This window comes from Hypanus sabinus, chromosome 28 (genome assembly GCF_030144855.1).
Source record: "Hypanus sabinus isolate sHypSab1 chromosome 28, sHypSab1.hap1, whole genome shotgun sequence".
NCBI classification, from domain to species: Eukaryota; Metazoa; Chordata; class Chondrichthyes; order Myliobatiformes; family Dasyatidae; genus Hypanus; species Hypanus sabinus.
The window spans coordinates 12,390,815-12,414,756 of record NC_082733.1 but is presented as its reverse complement, the minus strand read 5'-3'; the positions used below and the strand labels follow the sequence as shown (position 1 = coordinate 12,414,756).

Here is a 23,942-nt window from a genome sequence, read left to right as displayed (position 1 = left end):
TGGCCACTGGGAGATCCTGCTTTCTCTGGCGGACCGAGCATAGGTGTTCAGCAAAACAGTCTTCCAGTCTACGTCGGGTCTCACCAATATATAAAAGGCCACACCGGGAGCACTGGACGCAGTATACCACACCAGCCGACTCACAGGTGAAGTGTCACCTCACCTGGAAGGACTGTCTGGAGCCCTGAATGGTGGTGAGGGAGGAAGTGTAAGGGCAGGTTTAGCATTTGTTCTGCTTACAGGGATAAGTGCCAGGAGGGAGATCGGTGGGAAGGGATGGGGGAGATAAGTGGACAAGGGAGTCGCGTAGGGAGCGATCCCTGCGGAAAGCAGAAAGAGGGGGGTGAGGGAAAGATGTGCTTGGTAGTGGGATCCTGTTGGAGGTGGTGGAAGTTACGGAGAATTACATGTTGGACCTGGAGGCTGGTGGGGTGGTAGGTGAGGACAAGGGGAACCCTATCTCGAGTGGGGTGGCGGGCGGATGGGGTGAGGGTAGATGAGCAGGAAATGGGAGAGATGCGTTTGAGAGCAGAGTTGATGGTGGAAGAAGGGAAGCTCCTTTGTTTAAAAAAGGAAGACAGCTCCTTCATCTTGGAATGAAAAGCCTCATCCTGAGAGCAGATGCGGCACAGACGGAGGAATTGTGAGAAGGGGATAGCATTTTTGCAAGAGACAGGGTGGGAAGAGGAATAGTCCAGGTAGCTGTGAGAGTCTGTAGGCTTATAGTAGATCAGTAGATAAGCCGTCTCCAGAGATGGAGACAGAAAGATCAAGAAAGGGGAGAGAGGTGTCAGAAATGGAGCAGGTAAATTTGAGGGCAGGGTGAAAGTTGGAGGCAAAGTTAATGAAGTCGACAAGCTCAGCATGCGTGCAAGAGGCAGCGCCAATGCAGTCGTCGATGTAGTGAAGGGGAAGAGGGGGATGGATACCAGTATAGACTTGGAACAAGAACTGTTCCACAAAGCCAACAAAAAAGCAGGCATAACTGGAACCCACACGGGTGCCCATGGCTACACCCTTGGTTTGGAGGAAGTGGGAGGAGCCAAAGGAGAAATTATTGAGAGTAAGAACTAATTCTGCTAGATGGAGGAGAGTGGTGGTCGGGCGGGGGGGGGGGGGGAATTGGTTAGGTCTGGAATCCAAAAAGAAGCGAAGAGCTTCGAGACCATCCTGGTGGGGGATGGAGGTATATAGGGACTGGACGTCCATGGTGAAAATAAGGCGGTGGGGGCCAGGGAACTTAAAATCATCGAAAAAATTCAACGCATGAGAAGTGTCACGAACATTGGTGGGAAGAGATTGAACAAGGGGTTTAAAACAGTGTCAAGGTATGCAGAGATGAGTTCGGTGGGGCAGGAGCAAGCTGAGACAATAGGTCTACCTGGACAGGCAGGTTTGCGGATCTTGGGTAGGAGGTAGAAACGGGAAGTGTGGAGTGTGGGAACTATGAGGTTGGTGGCAGTGGATGGGAGATCTCCAAAGCTGATAAGGTTGGTGATGGTATAGGAGACAGTGGCCTGGTCCTCCTTAGTGGAGTCATGATCAAGGGGTAAATAAGAGGAGGTATCAGAGAGTTTTCGCTGTGTAAATGTAGAGAGCAGTTCAGGCTTATTAGGAATAGTTAAGGGATATCAAGAAGAAGAATAGAAACACAGGGTGAACTAGAATCCATTCCTCTGGTTTCAGTTTCTGCAAGGAACGATTCATTCACCTGTATTGTTAGTAAATCTTTTTAGTTTACAGGAATTGTATATGTGTTTTAGAAATGCCTTGTGTCTTAGAAATTATTTGTGTTTTAGAAATAGTTTGTAATTTAGAAATGTTTAAGGTAGAAATCCTCTGAGAGTTTTAAATGTGTCTTAAGAATGTTGTATGGATTTTAATGTGCATCACTGAAAATAAATGAACTGTTCCCACAACCTATGAACTCACTTTCAAAGACTCTTCATCTCATGTTTTCGATATTTATTATTTCTTTTCTTTATTTTACATGTGTTACCCACCCTGTTCATGCAGTCTTTCATTGATTCTATTATGGTATTTAACTTATTGTATATGCCTGCAAGAAAATGTACCTCCAGTTGTATATGGTGATATATGGTTGTATACTTCGATAATAAATTTACTTTGAACTGTGTTTTAAACTACTTTGTTAGCTGGAAGTATTTTCTCCTTGGTGGAGTGAGGACACATGCCGTTCGATTCCTAAGTATTGGCAGCTCATCTCGCTATGGAGTATAAGTGGGGAAGTAAGCTAGTCTTTGAAGATTGGGTAGTTACAGCAAAATGTCCCTTAATGAGAGTAGTCATGGCTATTTATATTCAATAGGGCTTAAAGTCTTCGTTTAAGTTTACAACTTTGTCAGTAAACACTGTATCATTACAAGTTAAAAGCAAAGTTAAATAAATAGGTTTTGTGTTGGTATTTGACAGTGTCAACTGAGTGTGTCCCTTATAGTTTTTTAGCACTAAACATCGGATTGGTTGATGAGCTTAGAAAGGGAATTTAATGACCAGGCAAATACATTTTCAGTTTTACCCCAGTAAACGTTATTTTGTATTAAGACTTCAGGCCAACAGTTAAGAGTTAAGACTTTAAGACAACAGTAATTATCCGCATAGAATGATGTTAAACACACTTCAGTCACTCGAACGTCCAGCAGGTCAAAACTCTTCAATCACGCATCTGTTAAATTTGAGCCCCTCACTTTCCCTGCAGATTTCAATCTCCCCTTCTGGTCTTCCTTATATCCCCAGCATCACACTCCCAACCCAATCTCTCTCCTCATCCCTCCTCCCCGAACCGCAGCGGCCATTCCATCCCCTCCGCCTCTCCCTCCGAGCACGCGCACACTCACCAGACGCCGCCATCGCCGGTCTCCCGACACCGCGCATGCGCCGAGCTGGGAGCCCTCCGAGGGGCCGGACAATCGGGGCGGGGTTACGCATGCGCACATGGAGCCGCGCGGCTGCCGGTGCCGGGCCTGAGATGGCTCCGCAGCAACAAGTTCTCCAGGAAATTGCGTACGGCTCACTGGTCGCGTTCGGGGCCTGCTCCGTCCCCGGTCACAAGCTCCCGAGCAGGTAGGGCGCCCTGTGCAGCGAGGACCTCTTGTCAGGCGTCGCGGCGTTGGTCAGCGAGGCTGGAGGCTGTGGGGGGCGGGGTGGGCTGGCCGGCCCGAGCGCAGAAAGAGGATGCATGGAGATGGTGTAATGTGGGGCAAGAGGGAGGCCGACCGACACTGGAGGAATGTAAGTGTGGGCGGCGGTGGGGGGTGGGGGGTCGCGGCTGATCTGCCTCATCATGGTGAAGGCAGGGCGAGACACACCTGGGGGGGACCCGGCCCCGGCCTTTCCCCGGCCTCGGCCCTTCTGGCGGCTCCTGAGAGCTGCAGCTCCAATTGCTGCAAGACCCGGGCGGCCCTCCCTTCACTCACTTGTTTCACTTGACAACTGAAGTTTTCTTTCCGCATTGGGTGGAAGGTTATCTTCAGCATTAGAGGTTGCCCTAACTTGAACGCGAATGCGAATTAATCAGCGGTTCTCATGACAAGTCTATAGAGTGAATTGAGCAGGGGTTATAGTTGATATTAACTTCTCTCTGTCGATGGTGATACGTTTTGCAGCGTTTTCTGTTAATATTTTAATAGCTTTGTATGTACACAATCAGAATCAGGTTTAACATAACCAGCATATGTCGTGAAATTTGTTATCTTTGCGGCAGCAGTGCATTACAATATATGATAATAGATAAAAGCTGTGAATTACAGTAGGTATCTACATTAAATAGTTAAATTAACTAAGTAGTGCAAAAATAGAAATAAGTAGTGAGGTGTTGTTTATGGGTTCAATGTCCGTTCAAATTTGGATGGCAGTGAGGAAGAAGCTGTTCCTGAATAGTTGAGTGTGTCCCTTCACGTTTCTGTACCTCCTTCCTGATATTAGCAATGAAAACAAGGCATGACCTGTGATGTGAGTTCTTATTGATGGATGTTGCCTTTTTAAGACATTGCTCTCTGAAGATGTCCTGTGTACTACAGAAGCTAGTGCCATGATAGAGCTGACTAAGTTTACAACTCTCTGCTGCTTATGTTGGTTCTGTGCAGTAACACCCCCTCTCTCTCTCCTCCACTCCCCATACCAGATGGTGATGCAGCCAGTTAGATTGCTCTCCATGGTTCATCAATTTGTGAGTGTCTTTGGTGACATTCATTTTAGTTGGACAGTTTGCTTGTTTTTTTGTAGCCAAATACTACCACGTTAAAACATCATAGTTCATATTTATTCTGATGCATGTTCTTGCATTTGTGCCAATGCCAGAAATGCAAAGACTCAGATTTTCTGTTGCTGTCTCTCACTTTAATTGAGCACATTCATACTGTTTATTTTTGCTGTACTGTCTTTGCTGGATTTTTCAAAGATGTAACAAGAAGCAAGAGTTGGCCATTCAGGCTGCAAGGCAAAATTAAAGTGTAAATTAAAATGGAGAGATGGTAGAAGAATGATGAAGGGCTTCTGCTGAGTGGATAGAGGCAGGAAAAAATTTTGTAATGCAACCTCTGGTTGGAATCTAGAATGTATGCCTTGTGGGGCAGGCAGGTTCACTGCAATATTCAAGAGGGTATTACGTAAATTTAGGATAATGAACATTTGAAAGGCCCTGGCGAAGTGGCTGGATGTGGATTCAGTTACCTTGGCTAAGAACTGGCACAGACACGAGTGACTTAATGACTTCCTGAGCTGTAACCACTCTGATTCTACACACATTACCTTTTTAGATCATAACTTTACATTTTAAAAAAAAACCTAGTTCTATTTCTTTTGCAAAAAACTGTCATTAATTAATGGTTCTTCTGAAGTAACCATCCTGAGCACTTAATGTTTCAAGTCAAAACCCTGCATCGAGTTCTGCACAGTTTCATCCTGAAACATTGATGTTCCCTTTCCTCTCATTTGCTGCTTAACATAAAACGGGCATCTGTGAATACAGATCCGCAATTCCTTGAAGATGGTGTCATAGGTAGATAGGTTCATAAAGAGAGCTTTTGGCACATTGGCCTTTGGATATCAAAGTATTGAGTGCAGGAGATAGGATATTGTATTGAAGTTGTATAAGACATTGGTCAGTCCAAGTTTGGAGTATTGTGTGCAGTTCTGCTGACCTACCTACAGGAAAGGTATCAACAATTTAGACAGAAAAAATTTAGAAGGTTGTTGCTGGTAACTGAGGACCTGAGATAGTGAAAAATTAAATAGGTTAGGACTATATTCCATGGAGCATGGAAGAATGAGGGGAGATTTGATAGAGGTATGCAAAATTATGAGGGGTGTAGATGGGCTGAATGCAATCAGGCTTTTTCTACTGAGTTTCTTTTTTTTTGTAATTTATTTTTTTATTGAAGTTCATCAAACAAACATTTCCATAAGATGTATTTCAGACATTCTACATGTATATCACAAAATGTTGAGTTTCAGTGAGAGGAGAGAGCAGAGGTTAAGGGTGAAAGGTGAAATATTTAAGGGGACCCTGAGGATGAACTCCTCCCACCTGATCTCCTTACCAGCCCATCACTTCCCTCTGGTGCCCTTACCCCCCCCCCCCCTTTTCTTTCTTCCATGCCTTTCTGTCCTCTCCTATTAGATTCCCCTTCTCCAGCCCTCTATCTCTTCTATCAATCAACTTCCCAGCTCTTTACTTCACACCCCACCCCCTTCCCGGTTTCACCTATCACCTTGTGTTTTTTTTTCCTCTCCCTCCACCTTCTAACTCTGACTCCTCATCTTTTTTTCTTCAGTTCAGATGAAGGATTTCGACCTGAAAAGTCAACTATGCACTTTTCCACAGATGCTGCCTAGCCTGCTAACTTTGTCCAGCATCTTGTGTGTGTTGCTTGGATTTCCAGCATCTGCAGATTTCATCTTGTTCATCTAAATTCTGGTATCCATGCTGCCAATAACTTTCTTTGAACCCTATCACGCCTGTGACGAGAAATCCTCAGAATTGTACACATTACCTCAGTGGGTGAATAATTCACAGTTTATATTAAAAAAATTATTTTGTACTTTTTACTATATAAAGCCTAGTATTCCATGTACCTTTTTATATGGCCTTGTGCCTTCAACGTTATGTACACTTGAAGCACCAGGTCTATCTTCTATGTTTACAAAGTACTTTTTTTTAAATTTTCTGTTCTAATTGCTTGCACAATATAGTACTTCACATCTCTTTAAAATCTGTATATTGCACCTTTGTTGTTACTGTGCTCTTCATGTTTACTTCACCTAAAAAAATTTGTCACCTGCAATACTGTAGCTTCTCTGCAGGAATCTTAACTGGAGAAAGTTTATAGATGCTGTAAACCTCGACCAACACACAAAATGCTGGAGGAACTCAGCAGGTCAGGCAGCATCTATGGAAATCAAAGTTCAAAGTAAAATTAAGAGTACATGCATGTCACTATTTACAACTCTGAGTTTCATTTTCTGTAGGCATACTTTGCAAATCTATAGAATACTAACTGTAAACAGAATCTGTAAACTGTAAACAAATGCAGATAATGAATAAATGGCAATAAATAACAAGCATTAAAGAGTCCTTAAATGAGTGTAGTTATCCCCTTCTGTTCAAGAGCCTGATGGTTGAGGGATAGTAAATGTTCTTGAACCTAGTGATGAGAATCCTGAGGCTCTTGTACCCTCTACCTGAAGGGTGCAGCGAGAAAAGAACATTGTCTGGGTGGTGAGAGTCTTTGGATGCTGCTTATATTTCATGTAGATGTGCTCAATGATGGGGAGGGTTTTACCCATGACGTACCAGGCCGAATCCACTACATTTTGTGGGATTTTCCACTCAAAGATATTGGTGTTCCCATACCTGGCTGTAATGCAGACAGTAAGTACACTTCCTACCACATGTCTGTAGAACTTTGCCAAGGTTTTTGATGACATGCAGAATCTCCGCCAACTCCTGAGGAAGTAGAGGTGCTGTCGTGCTTTCTTCGCAATTTGTTTGTTTGATGGACAGGTTCTCTGGGATAGTGGCACTCAGGAACACTGTTCCTTGGTCTTACTGACATTGAGTGAGAGAGTGTTGTTACACCTCAGCCAAAATTTTCAGTCTCACTCCTGTATTATGACCTTTGATACACTTATGAAATGAATAAACTGTTGATGTTTTGGTCTGTGACACTTCTTCAAGACTGAAATGGAAGGGGTAAGACTCCAGAATAAAAAGCTGGTGGGGGGGAGGGGAAGGAGGCTAGCTTGGTGATAGGTGAAGCCAAGTAGGTGGGAAAGGTAAAGAGCTAGAGAGGAAGGAATTTGAAAGGACAGGAAAGTGGACTGTAGGAGAAAGGGAAGGAGGAAGGGACCCAGGGGAAAGTGATAGGCAGGTGATAAGAGGCAAAAGGCCAGGGTGGGGAATAGAAAAAGAGAAGGTGAGGGGAAAAATTACCAGAAGGAGAAATTAATATTCATGCCATCAGGTTGGAAGCTACTCAGCTGGAATATAAGGAAGGTGTTGCTCCTTCACCCTAAGGATGGCCTCATTTCGGCACAAGAAGAGCCCATGGACTGACATGTCAAAGTGGGAATTGGAATTAAAATGTTGGGCCACCAGGAAGTTCCATGTTTGGCAAGTGGAGCCAAGGTGCTCTTAATGAAGTAGTCCTCCAATACACGACTGTCTCTGCAATGTAAGAGAGGCTGCATTGAGAGTACTGAACCCAGCAAATTTGCAGGTGAAGTGTTGCTTCACCTGTAAGGACTGTTTGGGGCTCTGAATGGAGATGAGGGAGGAGGTGAATGGGCAGGTGTAGCACTTAAGCTGCTTGCAAGGATGAGTGCTGGAAGGGACAAATGGACAAGGGATTTGTGAAGGGAGTGATCCCTGTGGAAAGTGAAGAGTGGTGTGGGGGAAGGCAAAAGGAAGGCAATATGCTTAGTGGTAGGATCCCTTTGGAGATGGTGAAAGTTGTGGTAGATGATGTATTGAATTTTAACTGCCATTTTAGAGAAAAGAGCAGTGATCATAATGCTAACATCTGGATCTCACCTTGTATTAGCATCCAGCTGTGAAAAGAACAATTAACCACACGTTGTAGAATCTGTATACACAACATGCTTTGCTGCATTTATCAATCCTCTCCCATTCATTAATGTTTCATAAAAATGTAATCCGGCTGAAATTAGATTTTCCCTTTCTTATAGATTCTAATCCCTATAATTTAAATTATATAACACATTTAGCTTGTTTTGCATCCAAATATTGATTTGTGTCTTTTCTGGAAAAATAAGAATTTTTGGGGTTTGAATCTATCAGGAAAGTTGCCAGTCACTTTCAGGTGTTAATCACTCTTGTACACCAGTATGGAAATTATTTTAGCTTTTCGGGCTTTGTTTCAGTACATTGTTGAAGAAAACTACCAGACTGGGATGTATGGCGGGTAATCGAATTGCAGTGGATTCCAGTACACATTGGGACCAGTACATTTTAACATCTGCCTCAATTAGCCAAAAATTTGTGGTAATATTTTAAAAGGGAATGAAAAAGACAAATTGCCATTTAACTGAATAAATTAGAGCAAGACTACGGTACTATAAAACTGTATTACTTTTTAAAACCTATCGACGGAAGAATTTAGTCAGTGTATGCTGTCGTGTTCTTTTGATTTCTGTAAATAAACAATCAGTGCAAACACCTAGTGCAGATAATGGACGGCCTTCACACAATGTTTTCGATTGCATCCTCCAAATCTTCATTTCAATTGTAACAGTCAAGATGATTGTTGATACTTTCAAATCTTTCATAGTTCCTAACTTGTTCCATTTTCACTCCTGGCTGGTTTTGGCATCTGAAAGAGTGAATGCTTGAAACTGCGGTAAGCAAAATAGTTCTGAATTATCTTACTGTTTATTACTCACCAACCTTCAGTAACAAAAATGACTCCTTTTTTGTTCACAAACTTGTAAATGATGCTATTTTAAAAAGTGCTCGTTCTAAGCATGGTGTAGTGTCTAACGGCCACGCAATGTGCACATGACTGATGCTAGTTAGGAAATGCTCAGCAGCAGTTTCCTGTCACAATTAAGCAGTATAGTGTCTCAAATGAAGGAACCCCTGGCTATTTTCTCAATTTGTTTTTGTTCTTTAAGAGTTGTCCCAAATAAGTAGCTGTCCAAATTAACTAATGGCTTAATTAACTGAAATCCACTCTATTTACAAAAAACAATGCTGGAGGAACTCGGCGTGTCAGGCAGAATTTGTGGAGGCATAAGATATGTGCCACTGTTTCAGGTTGCATCGTGACAGATCTACTTTAAATAGTTGATCAGTCCTGATACAGGATCTCAGCCCAAAACATTGACTTGTACTTCTTGCTTCCAGAGGTGCTGTTTGACCTTCTGATGGCTTTCAGTTTTATTTTTGTTCCAGATTTTGGAATTTGCAGTTTCTTTTGACTTCATTGAATTTCTCGCCATCACCAGCTGCTCTGCCCTCATTCCAATAGTACTTTGGCCAGGGACTGAGGCACAATCGAACCTTTCAGCAGTATGCTAACAGCCAAAGTGGTTGCCTGCACTTCTGCTGCTCTCGATCTAATGCACACTTCAGTAAGAATTTAAAATTACCTTTCAAATGAATTATTGGATAGGAGAGGGAGAACTGCTGGGAGCTGTGGAAGATACTTTACTCCCTGAAGTGTAGATGGCTTGTTTTCCTTTACCAGGAGGATAATCACATTTATTGTGGTATAGCAGCTTGTTTCCTCTCATAACTTGCACCATTTCTCCTGCAGCCCAGTTGGCAAGTCTGTCATGGGAAGCTGTTGATATATCTTACCTTTGCAGAAGACTCCCCAGTAGAATGCATATGCATAATGAACAAAAAAAAACTTAATTTAAAAAACTTAATTTTTTCTAGTCCATTGGTTACATCTTTTGAGGAGGTTCTGAGTCTCTTCTCATCAGGGTATACTAAGGGCCATGCTAGAGCATTCATAACTAGAATCATGATGCCCTTTCAAAATATTCAAAGATTCAAGGTACATTTATTATCAAATGTATAAATTATCAAATGTATAAATTATTCACTTTGAGATTTGTTTGCTTGCAGGCAGCCATAAAGCAAGAGACCCAAAGAACCCAATTTACTAAAAAGAAAGACCAAAATCACTGCGGAGAGAGAGAAAAATAACACAATTGTGCGACCAATAGAATATTCAGATCTCTTCCACTGTATTGAGTGTTTTCCTTTTGTCTGTCCTAATTCTACCATGTACTCCTGCAAAACAATTTTTCCAGAGTCTCTCCTTGCTCTCTTGACAATTGACGGCTCTATTCAGTCTTTGTTATCAAGTATTTTTGTAACTAGTATCTTGTTTTGTTTTCTGCTGTGCAATTACTCGATTTTGCTTCGCTTAGATTAAATCTAAGTGTCTGACATTGTAAACTGACATTTTGGTCAGTTCTTTTTGTCCCTTGAGGATGAGTTAACTTAAAAATTGGGTGCAGTTTGACTACATGTCACCTGGTAAACATCGTTTTAAGTTAGTACAATGTGGGGTTTGAGGATTGGTTTCAGGATCTTGAATCAAATTTACTATCCTAATCCTGACTGCTGGATGTTGCTCCTAGGAAGCACCTCTCAAAAAAACAAAGCTATTGCAGGCACTGGAAACCAGAATTAAAAGCAAAATATGTTGGAAACATTCTGGTCAAACAGTATTTTCTGTTTTTTTTATTCTCACTGAATACTAGGTGAGGTGTGCTTTGAGCTGGAGCGTATTGCATGGCTGCATAGCATATGACACTTTGCTGTTTAGATTCCTGTGATCTACTAGTGTTGATTCAAATACATTACGAAGAACCAGTGCTTTTGTTTTGATGAAACTTGGTGTTATTGAACATCATCAAGCAATAAAACCTTCATTAATTATAACTTCCTGCAATGATTCTTGATACTTTCCATTTCAAGCTGTTTATGAATGTCATAGAAGAGGGAAGAGTTGGAATTTTTTTTCATTGCAGAAAAATTCCAATCAGTCCCTTACAGAATTATCCCCTTGATATTGGAACTTCAGTTTTTAAGTTAATTTGTTGAATATACACTTCTGTATTTAGTCTGTTTCTCTGATTGTGGACATAATCATAGTTCCAACTCCCTATCCATGCACACATATAAATACAGACCTAGTCCTTATAAACCCCGTTTATTTAGGTGAATAATATGCATAATGATCATTTATTAAGTGTTTTAATTCCAGACAACACAGTCATGCCTATTGATTTAAAAAAATGTTTCCAGCAGCAGCCAGGAGTGCAAATCTAAAACTTGTATCATACAAATTTCATTATGTTCTAGTTTGCCAGTATTGCCAAATGGCATCTTTCTGCATTATCATAGCGTGAAATTTTATTCAAAAATCCGTCAGATATACCTCTGTCAAGTACTTGCTCTGAAATCGAAGAAAACCTTTGTGTAAGCTAATTTTGCTAGATTTGTAACCATCAAATCTATAAATTTGCTTACTGTGACCTGTGTGTCCAAAACTTTGTTTTGATCTGCTGTTCCTCAAAATTTATAATGTTTGCATGCAGTGCTTGTTTGATAAATTAAAACATAGTATATAGGCCTGTAATTTGACAGTTCAGCCTTGGTCTCCTGTAATGTTCACAGCTTTCCTATAATTCATTCTGTAACTTCCATGGAGTTCTGGAAAATCTATGCTCTCTAGATCCAATACTGTTTGTTCTCATTTGGTCCAATTGGATGGTAACTTTTAGCTGATGTTATGCTCAGGAGTGATGATCTGTTCCAAGCCAAATCTTTTTCCATCAGAGCTTTGTTGGGAGTAGTGAGTCAATAGAAGAAAAGGATATTTTTTAAGTCTGTATTTTTATTGACTTGGAGAGTTTTAATATATTTGCTAATGCATTTAAAAATCGAAATTTTGAGTTGGAGGAATAAAGCAGCATTCCTTCTGCCTCTCAACTCACTGAAACAGTGATTAGATTTTGTAATTATAGAGCCATAGAGGGCATTTGAGAGATTTGCTGTTCATTTAAGGTGTGCATTTATGTAGGATAATACTTTGCTAGATTTCTCTTTATAACATTAAATTTCAAATTGAACTGCTAGGTAGTTTAAAACTGGCTTTTGCACTGTGTTCCATGGTGGCAAGGCTGCACATGTTGCTCCTTTTGTGGTCTCCTTCAGTTGGTGCTACTTGGCCTTTGACTATTTTCATTATCATCAGTGGTGTCGATAGAGAATTCCATGATATTAAACTATTGATCCACAAAACCTCCTCCAGCCCAAAGCTTACTTGGTCTCTGAATTCAAATTCTGTTCCATGTATTGCTATTTTCTGATGCCCCACTGGGCAGCTTCATGTTCAATTGCATCGCCCTAGGTTCCTGAAATCCCTTCCCATATCCCTCTGCCTATTTACTTACCTTTTTAGTTGATCGATAATCCTACCTCTTTTTGTCAATGTTCTGTTGTCTTTGATCCTGTGAAGTATGTTATATTTACTCCAAGGATGATACCTTACAATAATTTGCAGTATCTGCAGTGATACAGTTGACTGTTGTTGTTTTATTATGCTCTTGAATTATTCAGTGTAGGTAATGGGCAGTTTCTCAGTTGTCAGAGTGAGCTAGTACCTCCAGGTATACCTAGTTTGCCCTGCTATGATGCTAGTGTCGATTTGACTGCTTCAATTTAGCTGTGTAGCAGTGATTCTATAAGAAATGTGTGACTGAAAAACATAAAATCATGCATTTGAAGAACAGAGTAGTGACTTGAAGTTGGAGATTTCCCAGTGTGGGGAGCTAAAGTATCTGGTATTTAATGAGCAATTATGTAAGTAGACTAATCTAAAACATTAGAAATGCATTTTATGCTGAGTATTATGACACTCCTACATGTTAATTTGATATAGTCACTAACTCTAAACTATGTGATATGGTATTTCTCCAAAAGAAAGTATAGAAGAACAGAGAAATAAGAGCAAGAATTGGCTATTTTGTTCCTTATGCCTTCCCTGCCATTCATAAAAATCATGACTATGCATCTCAATGCCATTTCTCTGCACTAGCTCTACACTCAATGGCCACTTGATTAAGTACACCTTAATGCAAATATCTCATCAGCCAATTATGTGGCAGCAACTCAATGGATAAAAGCATGCAGAAATGGTCAAGAGGTTGGAGCACCATGGTGGTGTAGCGGTTAGCATGGTGCTATTACAGCTCAGGGAGTTGGAGTTCAAACCTGACTTCCTTTCTAAGGAGTCTCTACTTCCTCATTGAAGGCAAGGATTTTCTCCTGCAGTCCAAAGACTTAATAGATATGTTAATTGGTCATTGTAAATTGTCCCGTGATCAGGTTAAGGTTAAATTGGGGTTGCTGGATGGTGTGGCTCGAAGGGCCAGAGAGCCTATTCCTTGTTGTATCTCTAAATAAATAGATGTTCAATTGTTGTTCCAATCAAGCATCAGAATGGGAAAGAATATGACAAAAGGGACTTTGACCATGGAATGATTGTCAGTACAGGTTTGAGTATCTCAGAAACTGCTGATCTCCTGGGATTTTCACGCACAATATTCTCTGGAGTTTACAGAGAATGGTGCAAATAGCAAAAAAAGTCCAGTGAACATCAATACTTGTTAATGAGAGGACAGAGGAAAATTGCCAAACCTGTTCAAGCTGACAGGAGGGCAATAGCAATATAAATTGTTGAGTTATAACAGGTGTGCCAATGATGTGTGCAGAGAAACACTGAAAATACATGTCAAACCTTGAAGTTGATTGGCTACAGCCGCAGAAGAGCACACTCGGTTCTGTTACTGTATCTAATAAAGTGGCCACTGAGTGTATATCCCTTAACTATCATAAAATCTGTCATGTTATCTATTCCTGTCTTGAGAAGTGACTTCCAAAATTTATTTCCCCTATATAAAGAAATTTCTTCTCATCTGTCCTGAATGGCCGGTTCCTTATATTTAAACTGTGATCACTGGTGCTCCCAGACAGGGAAAGTATAAGTTATGTATTTGTTTTGTCAAGTCCCTTATAAGAATTTTGCAATTCAGTGAGATTGTCTTATTTCATTAAACTCTGCTTAATCTCCCCTTATACCACAAGCCTGCTCTCCCAGCCATCAAAGATTCAAAGTGCAATTTTATTATCATAGAATGTATCAATTATAGACCATGAAATCTGTCTGCTTACAGGCAGCCAGAAACACGAAAAACCCAATTTTAAAGAAGAAAGACCAAACACTATTGTGCAGAGAAAGAGAGAGAACCAAAATGCAGATCACGCAAACAATAGAAGCAAGCCAACAGCATTCCAAACCAGACTGTCCCAGGTCCTCTCCAGAGCAGCTGGAGTAAGCCCCAGCCTTGTTCCCATTTCATCACGCCAGTGAAGCAAAAACTTGGAGCAACTGGATCACTTCACGGCCTCTGAGAAAGGAATGAATACTTGCAGGAGAGTGAGCAAAGTCAGCCCAACCCTTACCAACGTTCTTGACACTCTGGCTTCTAGACTATCTGTGCTGACATTTAAATTGTCCAGGCATCAGGTAGTGCCTCACTCTAGGACCTGGACCCTAGTGCTATGATGCAGTTGGGCTGCCAAGCCCAAAGCCATTCTCAATCTCAGCAAATTGGCTCAGCATTTGGAGCGATTCAACCTCGCACCCAGGATAGGTGGACCGGCATTGAAACCCCTCCTCCTTGACTGCTTTCCGAATCATTCACTCCACCTCCAGTAGTGATGCGAACTCCATCTGTGACCCCAGCTCAAACACATTGTGCTTTGTAATGCTCCAGCACGTCTCATCCCCCGAACCAGCCTTGCCTCCACCTACCTCCTCACTGTCTGCGGCGATAGTTCACCACAACGCTTCAAAAAAAGATGTTATAACTAATATCTTTAGTTGAATCTCTTGCCTTTCAATCTAAAACCTTTACTCCAATTATATTAAGAATATAGCAAGACTTTTGTTATGTTATCAGCTGTTCTTACTATAAAGGCCAATGTTCTACTTTCCTTCCTAAACTTTTTAAGTGATTTGTTATCAATTCCCTAGATGGGATGAAGCCTTTGAAAGGCTTCAAGATATTGTGACATTGTCAGAATCAGGTTTATTATCTCTGAAATGTCATGAAATCTATTGTTTTGTAGCAGCAGTACAATACAAGGCATAAAATTACTATGAGTCACGAATAAATAGTGCAAGTGGAATACAGTAATGAGGTAACGTTCACAGACTGTTCAGAAATTTAATGGCGGAGGCAAAGCAGTTGTTCCTAAAACACTAAGCATGGCTGTTTAGGCTCTTATGACGAGGATAGGCCATGTTCTGGATTGTGAGTGTCCCCAATAATGGACGTAGCCACCTTGAGGCACTTCTTCTTGAAGGTGTTTTCTGGTGGGGTGGATTGTGCTGTGATGGAGTTGGCTGAGTCTACGACTCTTTTGATCATGTGCATTGAAGCCCCTATATCAGGCAGTGAGTGATGCAACCAGTCAGAATGCCTGCCACTGTATATCTACAGAAATTTGCAAGAGTCTTTGATATACCAAATCTTCTCAATCCCCCGGTGATGAATGAGAACTATTGATTTCACACCTGACCCTTCAGTGCATTAGGGCTTGGACAAATGAGCATGATGGTATTGTTCATACCTACATCATCATGGAAAACACCAGTGCTTCAATGCTTGGAGCACATTTCAATGTAGAGATGAGCTCTAGCTTCGGTAGCTTGCTGCATCTACTGTGAGCTGAGGCTGTGTAGCACCAGAACATAAAAAAGAAATGGTGGGCAATTATTATTTGTTACAAGACACAAAAAATGGTCCTTGATGGAATGGACATAACAGATGAATGAGGTGCCAGACATAGTGCCTGCATGTTGAATTATATTTCAACAATATTTGTTTTTGACTGAGAAGTAGCAAGTTACATTTGTACTGTGTAAGGCAAACAGCTTCTATTTTAAGCTGTAGGACATGGATAGCATTGGCAGATGTGACAACAGGAGTATGTGAAAGACTATGTACTTTACAACAAAGGTCTCACCTGATGCTGCATAGCCTTTCTACCATCTCTGAAGTGCATGTTGAGAATGTATTGGAATATCTTTCAGTTGTGACTGTTTCGGCTGATATAGGAAAGATAAAGCAGCCCTTTGGATTTGTCCTTCATGTCAGCATGAACATTGCTTCTTCTTCCCACTGCTACACTCTGGATGCACTCATCTACAAAGTACAGAACAAAACTTGCTAATATCCCTGCAGCTTCTGACAACAATTAAAACACCGCAGCCTACTAATTGACCTTTGTCACATTATCCTGAGCTGAAATTGTGTTCGCACTTCTCTCTGAAAACTCAATCGTGTTTTCATCTGAATTGCAGGAATATCTGTGTTCAGCCATTGCAGTAGCCTTCTTCAGGGCAGATGATCACTAATTACTGACCTGTCATTAATGTCCACTTCTAAAGAAAGAAAAAAAAATGAAAGGAACATGCATTCCACCATCTACTACAGTTTCCATTATGCTCTCCTTCCTGTTAGTTTTCCCTCTGATCAATCTGGCAAGCACTTAGCCATTATTGAAGATAGCCTTATCAGCCTTTATCGAACATCAAATCTCCACATAAATGCCAAAAGCCTCAATTATAAACTCTGTACTCTTTGCTGTGTCCCTAGTTCCTGACTTCTTGCTTTTGCCATTGCTTCTATGTCTTTACAATGTTCTCCCTATGGCTGTAGCCAGGCTGGATAGAAGGATGCTTATGCAGTGAAGAAAGCAGCAGATTGATTTGAAGGATGATCCTGAGGTGGCCTGATCTCAAGCCATATAGTATTGTAACAAGTAATGGTACGCTAGAGTAACTAGCTAATGAGCAATGGTAAAGACATAGTTGTCAGTTGTGTTCTGGTGCATCTTCCTTGGATGTTTGCTCTAGCAACCCTAATTGAAGATTAATTTGCGGGAGTACCATGTTAGCTTGTTTTGAAAACTGGTGTCCAGCACTGCAGTCCTGTCTCAATGACCTGAGCTTGCAGGACAGGTCTGTGTTACAACTTCAGTACTCTGATGTTGACTGGGTTTTGTTTGTGTGCAGTGGAAGCTGAGGCATTTGCTGTGCAATGGTTGCATCTGCTAGGGTTGAAATACAGTTGACTACCATTTCCATGTTGAAAAGAAGCTCCAGGCAGTCAGCAATCTTCTGTAGAAAGATGCACCTCGACTTCCACCTTACACTTTGACTTTTCACCAGAATGGTTTTCTTGTCATATCTACATTGAATTGGGGAGGGAAATGCATTGCTTTCAGTCAATAATCAACATATTGAGTCAAATGTGCCTCAGACAGCTTGCAAGTGTCATCATGCCTTCAGCGCCAATATCACATGTCTAAAATTTACTAACCCTAATCTGTGCGCCTTTGGAATATGGGAGGAAACCAGAGCATGTGGGCATAGGCAGAACGTGCAAACTCTTTACGGCCGGTGGCGGGAATTGAACCCCCAATCTTAAGCTGGCACTGTAAAGCATTACTCTAACCACTCCGCAGACTTGGCAGTGTGGTGGGAGAGCTACTCCTTCCTGTATGCATACCAATACCATGCGTATCTGGTGACTTGCCATTTGGAGCTTTGTCAATTACACTATCTTCAACACAACATAGTGACAGATTTGAGGTGTTTATGGTCACATGCCAGAAGGCCTTATGATGGGATGAATGTGGTTTATCAGGTTATCTCCTAATTGATGTTGGTATAATTGCCTTTGATTTCTAACCAAAAATACAGTGCTGCATCTTGTGGCTAAATAGTGGTAAGAAGAAACAAATATTATCAGTAATCAGAGAACACAAAAAGGGGTTATGTAGTCCAACATTGTACTTAAGCTAATAACTATTTAGGCCAATCTCACTTTTCCTCAGTTCTTGTTCCCTAACCCTGCTGTTTATTTTTTTTAGAGTATATTAAGCCCTTAACCAGGCGATTTCAGGTGTCGGGCCCCAATCATCCTTTCGGGTACATGTTTCAAACATTCAACACTTTTTGAGTGAAGATGTATTTCTTCACTCCCTGTAATTTTGTAATGAACTTAAACTAATGTCTCCTTGTTATTAAGCACATAAAGGTAGTGGGTCCTACCTGTTTCCCCAGTCCAGGCTGCTCCAGTTTTGTACTAAAACTAAGGCTTTCCTACCTCATTTGTTCCAAAGCAAATATCAGTTTAGTCAGTATCTTTTCAATTGCTAAAAATCTGCAGTCCTGATGACACCTTTAAATCTCCTTGGCACTTTCTCTGGTGAAGTAACATTAGTTCCAGTCACTTCATTGCAGATAGGTTTTCAGTTCTGTGATCTCATCAGCATTCCAGTTTTAACTCCCTTGTATATTGTGTTATTGAAGGCAAGTTACCCATGTGCTTTAATGAACACCTTCCTGCACCAACTACCTTTGATCGTTGGAGATTCACTTTCCCTGTTCTCTGTAACCAACCATTTATGATGCCTTTGCCTTGTTTGACTTATAATGTGATTTCACTATTTTCTGGATTGAATTTATTTCCTACTCATGTAGTTGCTTAACCAGTCCATTAACACAACCCAGGAGGTAAGAGATTGCAGCTGGTGGAACAACTTCTGGACAAAGTCACTGGGTCAAGCAGCTCCTGAAGGCAAAAGGGTAGTGGGTGTTTTAGGTTACGATCCTGTGTCAGGATTGATAATGCAGAGGGGAGAGGGAAGGGTAAAGCAGGGACTGGCAGAAGACAGATGGAATCAGCAAGGAGGGAGATGATCTGTCCATCGTGTATGGCTTCATCCTACATTATTATCTACGTAGGTTATCAAATGCACTGCCCTTTTGGCTCACCTTGCTACTCAAAATTCAAAGTCAGGCAAAACGTCTCCTGAACAAATCCATATTTGACTGATCAAACTTGGATCCCTTCTTTCAATAAATTGTCTCTCACCAGTAATTATTCGATGTCTTTCTTCCTTTAATAATGCTACACCATCTTCCCATTCCCTTGCAACGTACCTGTAGTCAGAGGATTGCAGAACAGTTGTTTGAATCTATGTCTTTCCTTCTGGAATGCATTACTGTTTTGATCCAGGGCTGCAGTTTTATCTGTTCCCGTGTGTTTCATCTGAACTCCAGGGTCTGTTGCACGCTTTTCTTGTCAAAGCAGTAAGTTATACATTTGAAAGAGGATCTTCACTCACTGTTTTGCTCTTTTCCATTTTATTTTTATGAAACATTGTTTAAAAAATGGGTTTCATTTATCTGAAGATGTCTATGCATCTCTGGTTTACTGATATCCTGTGTAATTTAACCCTGCAAATTTTGGGGGTGGAGTTTCAAGATGGCGACGTAAACATCTGCCTTTAGGCGCTCTTCATTTTTTCAACTATAATCACCCCTTAATTAAATCTTTTCGAATTTAATCACATGGGTTGATACTTTTGATTAACTTTTTCTTCCTAAAATAATATTTGATCTAATCTCGACAAACTTAAAATGGCTACAAGCAAGAAATCGTCTAAGGAACCTGTATCTATCGACGCAATCTCTACTCTTTTGGACGCTAAACTGGATATTAAACTTTCGAGTCTGGAAGGCAGATTGGATGGTAGATTGGGAAGCAGACTGACAAGTTTGGAAAATAAACTTACCAGGAAAATATCCGAACTTGAAGAAGCTTGAAATTAAACTGTAATCGCAGGCATCGGACATTCAGCAGCATGAAGATAACATCGCGACTCTTGAAAAATCCATTTGTGAAAAAGTACGTACAATTGAAGCGTTGGAGAAGAAGGTAGAGTCGAATGCTAAAACTATGGATCAGTATAAGTTTAAAATTACTGATCTCGAAAACCGATCTCGTAGACAGAATTTGCGTATCATCGGGTTTCCCGAAAAAGTTGAGTCCGGTGATTTAACTGAATTTTTCTCTAAATTACTATGGGAAACTTTCAGTGCTGAAGGTTTGCAATCCAAACCTGTTATCGACCGCGCTCACAGAGTTGCGAGATTTTTGGCTCTGTCTGATAAACCACGAGCGGTGATTGTTCGCCTTCATTATCCTCGGGAGAAAGAGCTTTTAATTCGATTAGCTCGTAAAAAAAGGCATGATTTCTTATAACACCAATTCATTCCGAATTGTTGAAGATTCATCTTATGATGTAATGAAATCAAGAATCGCTTTTAAACCAGTGATGGCAGAGATTTATTCGATTGGCCTTAAACAAGCTTTAATGTATCCAGCGAAGCTCAGAATTACGTTAAACGATAACAGTCAGCAATTTTTCAAAACACCGGAAGAAGCGAAGAAATTTGTTGAAGAATATAGATCTTCTAGTGCAACTTGAACTATGTGTCATGTTGAAGATTCCTCGGAGAGAGGGTGCCATCTCATTTTAAGTAACCTACGAAGTTGGGTTATAACTTTTTATCCCGTTCTACGGGTCTGGCTTTTATTTTTCACTATTATCACTGTTTTATGGATGCTTTCTTAACTTTTATAATATTTTTTTTTATTCTTTTTTTCTGTTTCAGGTATATACATCTACGTCTTGTAATAATGATTTATTTTTTTCAAGATGTCGTTTCTTCTTCCCATAAGACTCTGCTTTTTATAAACATTTATTTGTTTGCCTGTACTTAGAAATGGGACTAATGTTTTGAATTTTTTTTTAGTTTTTTTTATATATATATATTGTAGTGTTTATTGAATCTTTTTTGATCCTATTTTGGTATTTTTTTTATTATTAAACTTTTTTAATAGATTGTTGAATCTACATTTATATTTTGTAAGATGGCTTTTTCAAAATGTCGTTTCTTCTTCCCATAAGTCTTTGCTTTTGAAACGTCATCTTTCTTGCATTTATATATGAAATTTTTTTTTTAAAGGTATATTACACTCTTAAATTTTAATGTTTATTTTTTTGTTAAAGATTGTTTGTTTTATTATATTAGTTTTCTCATTCTGATTGACATATATTTTCTTTTTGCAACCTTATATTTAAATATGGGTGTTACATAGTTTTTTTTAAAGCTTTTTATGGAGCTGCCATCTTGAAATGGGGGTAAGGTTAGTGTTAGATTATGCGCTTGCCGCTTGGCTTTTTTTTGAAGGGTGGGGGGAGGGGGTGGGGATCTTTTTTCATGCTTTTGCGTTTTTTTCTGCTTTTAGTTTATGGGCCAACTTTAAATTATTAATATTGTTGAGGTGTCATGTTCTCCGGTTGCTCCTGAATCTATTTTCCTTTTTCCTAAATTATGGGTTATGTGTCTTTTTAATCTATTATGATATACACAACTAATATTGGCATGATGGATAAATCTATTAATTTTATCTCTTGGAATACTAATGGTTTAAATCATCCGATTAAACGTAAAAAAATATTTAAGGTATTCCATAGATTGAACGCTAATATTATTTTTGCACAGGAAACCCATATTAGGAGGGAGGATAATCTACGTTTCTTTAGGTTCTGGAAGGGTCAACAATTTCATTCGAATTGTACCGCTAAAATTAGGGGTGTGTCTATTTTTATAGACCCCTCAATTTTGTTTACACATCACGAAATTATTTCTGATCCACAGGGCAGATTTTTGTTGATAACTGGTTCACTTTTCAATCGGAAAGTGGTTCTAGTTAATATTTATGCCCCAAATTTTGACTGCCCTGAATTTTTTAAACGTTTATTTACTTCCCTTCCTAATCTGAATGAATATATGTTGATAATGGGTGGAGATTTTAATTGTTGTTTGAATCCTTTGATGGATAGATCTAAACCTATTCGAACTCTTCCGAATAGATCAGCCTTACTTATTAATTCTTTTATGGTTGATTCGGGAATTACAGAAATATGGCGGTTTTTGAACCCTAAAGATAAAGAATTTTCATTTTTTTCACATGTATATCATAGTTATTCTAGAATTGATTACTTTTTTATTGATCATCGGTTATTAATGGATGTTATTGATTGTAAATATGATTCTATTACTATTTCGGATCATGCACCTTTGAAGTTATCTATTAAGATTCCGGACTTTTCCAATAATGTTAGATCTTGGAGACTTAATGCTACTGTGCTTCAAGACCCAGAATTTGTCACCTATATAAAACAGCAAATTGATTTGTTTTTCTCAACAAACTATACTGAAGAAATTGACAGAGGAATACTTTGGGACTCTTTTAAGGCTTTTATCCGTGGACAAATTATTTCGTATTCCGCTGGTAAAAGGAAACAAAGATATTTAGATATTGCTTTATTAGTGGATAAAATTAAGGAAATTGATAAGATTTATTCCGTGACTCCTACCATAGAACTTTATAAGAAGAGAGTTGAGCTTCAAATGGAACATAGTTTATTATTATCTTCTTCAATTGAAAATCAATTAATTAGGACTAGAGCTCAATTCTATATTCACAGTGATCAAACTGGTAAACTGTTAGCTAATCAATTAAAAGCTATTTCGACCAGGCGACAAATTATTAAAATTCGTAAACAAGACGGTAATTTAACCACTGATCATAAAGAAATCAATAATACTTTTCAAGATTTTTATAAATCTTTATATCAATCAGAATTTGATGGTGATCTGTCCATGATGGATAATTTTTTTAACAATTTGAATATTCCTAAACTGATCGGTGAAGATCGTAGCTTGTTTGATGCTCCTATCTCTATGGCCGAAATAGGTGAGGCTGTCTCATCAATGAATTCAGGGAAAGCTCCTGGCCCTGATGGTTATATTGTAGAATTTTTCAAAACTTTTTCTTCTTTGCTTTCCCCTTGGTTATGTGAAATCTTTAACGATGCATTTGCTAAGAAGAGATTACCTCAGTCTTTTTATGAAGCTACTATCTCTCTAATTCTTAAAAAAGATAAAGATCCTACTTTATGTACATCTTATCACCCTATATCATTATTAAATGTAGATTCTAAGATTCTTACAAAAATTTTAGCCACTAGATTAGAAAAGGTACTACCACAGATTATTTCAGAAGATCAAACTGGTTTCATTAAGAATCGGTATTCTTTTTTTAATGTTAGAAAATTGATTAATATAATTCATACTTCATCACCCACAGTCCCAGAATGTGTTATCTCATTAGATGCTGAAAAAGCCTTTGATAGAGTTGAATGGACATATTTATTTAATGCATTGAGAAATTTTAATTTTAGTCCTAATTTTATATCATGGATTAAACTAATATACTATAAACCTGTTGCTTCTGTTCTTACAAATAATTATAGATCCTCCTTTTTTCAATTATCTCGTGGTACGAGACAAGGTTGTCCTTTAAGTCCTTTATTATTTAATATTGCGTTAGAACCTTTAGCCATTGCTATTCGTGAATCTCCTAATATTTTTGGTATTACCCGTAATGAGAAATTATATAAATTATCACTTTATGCTGATGATTTGCTGTTATATATTTCTGATCTTGATCTATTCCCACTATTTTATCCTTGTTGGCTCAATTTGGTAGTTTTTCTGGTTATAAATTAAACTTAGATAAGAGTGAATTATTCCCTTTAAACGCGCAAACTTTATTGAATGACAGGATTCCATTTAAAGTTGTTACTGATAATTTTACCTATTTAGGTATAAAAATTACCAAGAAATATAAAGATTTATTTAGACTGAATTTTTTACCTATGCTTCTTCAAATACAACGTCTTACTACAAGATGGTCTCCCTTATTCTTATCATTAGTTGGTCGGATTAATGCTATTAAAATGATGATTTTACCGAAATTTTTATATTTATTTCAAGCCTTACCAATTTTTATTCCTAAATCCTTTTTTGACAACATTGATTCAAAAATTTCCTCATTTGTGTGGCAAAACAAAAACCCCAGGTTAAGTAAAAGGCAATTACAAA

General features: G+C 39.3%; 2 protein-coding genes across 8 annotated transcripts in view; one reads left to right on the top strand and one right to left on the bottom strand.

Moving 5' to 3' along the window:
* The window catches only part of lins1 (lines homolog 1), a 51,433-nt gene extending 45,835 nt beyond the window's left edge, over positions 1 to 5,598 (bottom strand). Inside the window, exon 1 of one of the 5 annotated variants that reach the window (XM_059952618.1) lies at positions 3,438 to 5,598. The gene's annotated coding sequence lies outside the window, so the exon portion shown is untranslated. The other 4 variants (XM_059952615.1, XM_059952619.1, XM_059952617.1 and 1 more) reach the window with 4 other exon arrangements.
* The window catches only part of asb7 (ankyrin repeat and SOCS box containing 7), a 73,209-nt gene continuing 52,217 nt past the window's right edge, over positions 2,951 to 23,942 (top strand). For 2 of the 3 annotated variants that reach the window (XR_009508308.1, XM_059952620.1), the window contains exon 1: positions 2,964 to 3,084. The gene's annotated coding sequence lies outside the window, so the exon portion shown is untranslated. Of the gene's footprint in view, positions 3,085 to 23,942 lie in introns of all 3 variants that reach the window. The other variant, XM_059952621.1, reaches the window with a different exon arrangement.